This window comes from Alligator sinensis, unplaced genomic scaffold, assembly GCF_000455745.1.
Source record: "Alligator sinensis unplaced genomic scaffold, ASM45574v1 scaffold682_1, whole genome shotgun sequence".
Taxonomy (NCBI): domain Eukaryota; kingdom Metazoa; phylum Chordata; order Crocodylia; family Alligatoridae; genus Alligator; species Alligator sinensis.
The window spans coordinates 1,619,641-1,625,769 of NW_005842011.1; positions in this window are offsets into that span (position 1 = coordinate 1,619,641).

Genomic DNA, 6,129 nt, shown 5'->3' on the forward strand with positions numbered 1-6,129 from the left:
GCCATTGCCATCTCCCTCCATCTCCAACTCCTGCTATTGCTGCCCATCACTTGCTCCCTTCTGGTTCACTGGGTCTTCCCTTCACACCTTGACCTTCTGCTTCCTGATGCTGCCAATAGAGGTAATGCAGCCCCTGGGCATTCAGAAGTTGGCTCGGGAGACATTTGGTCTAGAGTAATGCAATGTGCCTGAAGGTGTTGCTGCTGGGCATGGTAAGGTTACTGCAGAGGCATGGCCTTGATGTCTAGGAAAGCCAATTTTCCAGAAAAATACCAGATATTAAAGGAAAAGGATTTATTTCAAATGCTGAGACGTGCCACATATAGTTCGACAACCCTCTCTGGCAAAGATTAACCAGAAGAGAAAATGGATGCCTCATGTAAGCAAGACATCAGCAGGTCTACCCTGGTAGACACACCATCGGGTACCTGAAGGAATACAGAGAACGGTGATCTGAAAGAACCCCTCCATCAAACACGACACACAATGGAAAAACTAAGATTCAGCACTACAAAGGACATGCAAAGAGTGGCCTGGGGTAGACAGGGATGTTGGAGTTTTACTCATGCATTACATAAAAAAAAGTGTTTTCTCAATCTTTTCTTCAAGTTATTGGTAGAAAACATTCTTGTCTTGGTCACTAACTTGAAGGGTAGGTACATACTAAACAACGTGATGAAGCCATTCTGTGCATGTACTCTAAGTCTTGTAAGTCGAATAGATAACACAAGGGAGCTTTCACAGAAAGATAATAAGCTGTTTCTAATAGCAACGCCTACTCCCTGCTCTCCTTTCTCCTATTGGCTTTCCGTTCCAGAATATGGTGTAATCATTCTCTTGGATAAAAGAGGTATCTGAGAGCCCAGTTTCTGATAATGCAGCAACATCAATTCTGAGTCTAACCAATTTGTAATTTAGAAGTGCTGTTTTCCGTAAATCAGAGTCCAAATTGAACCCAGGGGTCAGAGTCCAAACATTTCAGCATGTGAAATGCTTTATCATTTTGACTAGTATGGATCATACAGAGACTTTCAGTGTGTATGCCTAGGCAAGAGTATGGAGGAGTGAAGACTGCTCAAGGCCTACCACTCCCGCCTCCCTTTGAGGTCATTGAGAATGAGTCCAGATGTTCAGTGCCTCAATGATTGTAGTTTCTGCCAGGGAGTAACGGATTAAAGCTGTTGCTGACTGCCTAATGCCTCAGCGAGGGAATGTTTCTATCAGGGTGATGTCCCTTAGCCTTTTTCCAACCAAGAAATACCCACAAGGCAGTGGGGGCTCGGGTTTTGAGGCACCCTATACTACCTTACTCTGGAAGTTTTAACGTTGGGGTATTTTATAGGAACTACCCCATCACGAGTATCCTCATTGCGTTGCCACCAAGCCCTAGTCGGATGCCAGTTACAGTCATAGCCAGGATCAGTTACACACACACACACACCAACTGGATCTTTGGCAGTTACACACTCACATACACAGATACACTCACATTTTCTACCAACAACTTGAAGAGATTGAGAAACTCACAGAAATGAGATGTTAGAATACTTGGCGACTTCAATGCAAGAGTTGGATGTAGTTTCAAGAATTGGCCTGGTATTCTGGGCAAAGATGGAATTGGTAATATGAATAAAAATGGCCAGCGACTGCTAGATTTTGACTTGCACAAAGTGCTATGCATTACCAACACCTACTTTGCTGGGAAAATCACAAAAAACACATGTCATGGAAACATCCAAGATCAGGGCACTGGCACCAATTAGATCTAGTACTGACTGGGCATAACCACCTGAAAGAAATCCTGCATACAAGGTCTTATCACAATTATGACTGTGGTACTGACCATGCCTTAGTCTGCTGCAAAGTAAGACTCAATGTCAAAAAGATCTACCTTTACCAAGCTACCAATCATCCTCAGATAGACATCAGTCAAACTGAAGACAGAAAAATGTAGACTATTCAATGAAGAAGTTGTAAAACCAAGTTTACTTAACAGCTCAGGCACCAAGGGTTGGGAAAGCTAAAAACTAACATGTACAAAGCTGGTATAACAGTATTTGACAAAAAATGCAAGAAAAATGGTTTCAGACTGCTCCACTGGCTGAGATCAAAGGGACAGTGCTAACCAACTATAAGAAATCTCCCAACACTATAACCCTGGAAAATCTGAGAAAGGCTTGAAGAGAAATGCAGAGGGAGGCTAAGAGGTGCACCCAAGATTTTTGGCTGACACTGTGCCAATATTCAGAAAGCAGCTGACACATAATAGCCATGGAACGTATAAAGGCATCAAATGAGCAATTGGTCCAGTCAAGAAGAAAACAGCTCCACTGAAAGACTTAAATAGAAATGTCATTACAGATAAACAAAATCAACTTGAGCATTGGCTTGAACACTATGGAATTTTATACTCCAATAAGACTGAAGTCAAACACAAAGAGCTCAAAGTATTACTACAGTTTGAAGTTATAATGGACAATGAGCCCACTTTAGAAGATTTGAGATTAGAAACATTAGAAATTTCATTCAGCATCAATGTAGAAAGCTGGGAGGAGCGTGCAGAATCCCATCCGGTCTAAAGGGAACATCTGGCACTGTGTGCAGCTCAACATGAAGTGGCTTTGATCCAGAGGATAGAAGCAAAGCAAGAAAGAAGAAAACACCATAGTGTGGACTTGGACTCCAACTCAGACAACACATGGATCCGTGAAACTTGTAATGAGCAGCATCACTCCTGAATTGGGCTCGTCAGCCACAACAGATTCATCAGGCACCTGACTAGACCTCTTACATGCACACCATGATACAGAGGATTGCCGGTTGCCTAACTAACATAAGAACATGAAAGTGCCATACTGGGTCAAAACAATGGTCCCTCTAGTGCAGGGGTGTCAAACTCACCCTGGAACTTGGCCTGGACCCATATCACCGAGGCTCCTCACAGGCCAGATCCCTGGAGCCAACAGTAGGTGTGGTGGACTTCTTTCCAGGCCAGTGGTATGGGTTGAGGATCAGGCAGCAGCATGTCTAGGGGCAGGCCACAGCACAGGTCAGGCATTGCATGGCAGCAGGTCCAGGGGTGGGCAGAGCAGGTTGGGATCAGGCAGCAGTGCAAGTCCAGGAGGTGGGCAGCAACATGAGTCAAGGATTGGGCAGCAGCTGGGCAAGCAAGGGCTGTATTTGCACAGCCTGTGCTTGCCTCCCTGCTACCAATGGCCATGTCCACTGGGATCCAGAAAGCCTGAATTCTGTGGCAGGCCATGCCCCACTAGCCTGCCAGATTGCTGGTGGGCCAACTGGAATTGTTCCACAAACTGGATTCAGCCCACAGGCTCTGTTTGACACCCCTACTCTAGACCAGTATCCCGTATGTAACAGTGGCTGGAACAAATCTTTTTAGAGGGACAGCACTGAACTGAATATATCTACAGTGATCCGTCTACTGTTATACCCTCCCAGTCATTCACCAAAGTGATGCTCAGTGGCAATTAGCATGAACACAGGATTACCCCCACTGTCCTGCAAGCCCTCACCTAAGCAAGTATTCCTGATCCTCACAAACCTTTTGGTTGGGTTCAAAGAAGCCAGTTCACAAGAATAAGTTATTGTAAGCACAGACTCTTTGCCATAGACACCTATATTTGAAACAATAATAGAAAGAACACTAAAAACACTAGCAGAGAAAGAGCACTACCTTTTCATTTCAAGATTGCTCCACTATGTAAACCTCTTTTTAAAGAACAAATCTCACAGCTGAATGATTATACAGACCAGGCATATTTTTTAGGAATCATTTTAAGCATATGTCTTTAATGCAGATTTCTTCTCTCCCACAGCAAGCTGGGAATCTCACTCATTAGTGCTACAGCTCTTGTACTGGCAGCACTTCACACAAGCTGTTGAGGGTAAACAGCAACAAATGCTGGAAGGCAGCTGATGAGTGGGAAAACACTTACCAGGTCCCTGAAAATAAAAAGACAATGCCATCAAAGAGCAAACACAAGCAAGTACAGTCAAATGTTAAAAAGTTGCAGTGAAAGGCCTTCCTTTCCATCCATTCAATATTAAAAAACTTTTCAAAAGAAACTTGCTTCTTGAAAGCAAAAATTTGGCCTGCTCCTACCTTTCTAATTAAGTCAACTGCCAAGGACACTTTAGCTGGATTTGGGTACCTGCAACCAATCCATCTTGGCAAGCGTGTACAGAATCTTTGTTGCTAGGACAAAAGTCCACTGAAAGTTCACAGATATTTTTTGCTCAACATGCTGCAAAAGACACAAGGGGCTGGGATCATACCCCCCTTGAAATCATTGGCAAACCTACCACTGACTTCAGTCGCAATAGAAGCAGGCCCCCAAAGCTCAGAAGACAGCTGCGGGTCAACTGAGGGTTAGCGACAAGAGAAAATATTCATAGATTCATAGATGTTAGGGTTGGAAGGGACCTCTATAGATCATCGAGTCTGACCCCCTGCATAAGCAGGAAAGAGCGCTGGGTCTAGATGACCCCAGCTAGATACTCATCTAACCTCCTCTTGAAGACCCCCAGGGTAGGGGAGAGCACCACCTCCCTTGGGAGCCCGTTCCAGACCCTGACCACTCTAACTGTGAAGAAGTTCTTCCTAATGTCCAATCTAAATCTGCTCTCTGCTAGCTTGTGGCCATTATTTCTTGTAATGTGGCCATTATTTCTTGTAATATTAGTGAGCACTACAAAAAGAAATGTTCCAAGAGGTCCTCCTCCAACTTCCTGGGAAGTCTATGCGAGCTTTGCATAGATTTTAATGTTTGGATGGGACACACAGAAGCACAGATAGTAACAACAACAACAACAGTTTCATCTTATCGTCCCTCCCCTGCCCACCTTCAAAAATCGCCTTAGCCAAAAATCCTTAAGTATCCTTAAGTATCACTCACCAGAAAGAGTGGACTCTCTATGCTGCTCTTTGTGATGATGCTTCATAACAAGAGCTAGATTCATATTCAAACAAATGGTTGTACCCTCATAAGAGCACACCTGCTACACACTTACCTGGAAGTAGAACAGTTAGCGGAGTGTGCAGAGTTAGTTTCTCTAAGACGTTTTGCATCCAAGAGAATTGTGCCAAAAACCGGGAAGGAGAACACATTTTTCTCTGCATTTCCTGTGGGGTTTGATTCATAATTCCTACTTCCAAGTCAATTTTTGTCTTCTTTACAGTTACCATATTTTTTAAATAAATGCGGAGTTGCTGATTCAAAGCTAGTTAATCAAAGTTATCTCCCTCTGCCAAATACAAAACAATTTTAAAATTTATGAAGATTTAAGAATTGGGTGTATTACAATTTCTATGCAAGGACAAAATGACCTTTTCAAAGACAGCCCCAAAAACCTTATATTATACTATATATGATACTGTAAGGAATTATAAAACTATAAACTTTGGTGGTTCAAGACATCCTGTAACGCATGTAAATAGAAAGAAGATATATGGGGATTATAGAAGTTAGACTCTAATTCATAAAAATTGAAAAATGCCATAATACTACGTAATGTGGTGGGGAATCCAGAATATGATAATATCTTGCAGCCATTACCTCTGACCTAGACCCTGAATTGATCAAACCATCTTTGTTTTACATAGCACTTAAACTGTTAACTTTAAATCCTACTGTAACCCTGGGCGCGACACTACATGTGCCCTCACCTCAATAATGGTATTCTGGGGTACCCGGTAGCCAGTAGCCCTGCCCAGCCCCCCTGGGAAGCTGCTGCACTGTCCCCGAGAGGAGAGCCTCCCCTTACAATCAAGCACCCTTGCAGACAGTTCTCAAACTATTCACAAGATTTAATTAATTACAACATAACAAATAATCCTTAAATAAGCACATGGATATACTGTCTAATAAACCCTCAAGAACTTATTTACACAGTCTCTCACTTGCACACGGTGTTCTGGGGATCCCGCGTGCACTGCCCCTGGCGGGGTATCTCAGGGAGCCGGACTGTCTGTGTCCCTGCACGTGGTCTGTGGATGCTCCCTGGCACTGGTGTCCATCTCCGTGCTCCTGGGGTCTCTGGGCAGCAAGCAGCAGCTCCTCTGCAGTTCCTGCAAGACAGCCTTCCCCTGCCTTTGCCCCCCTTCCCTGG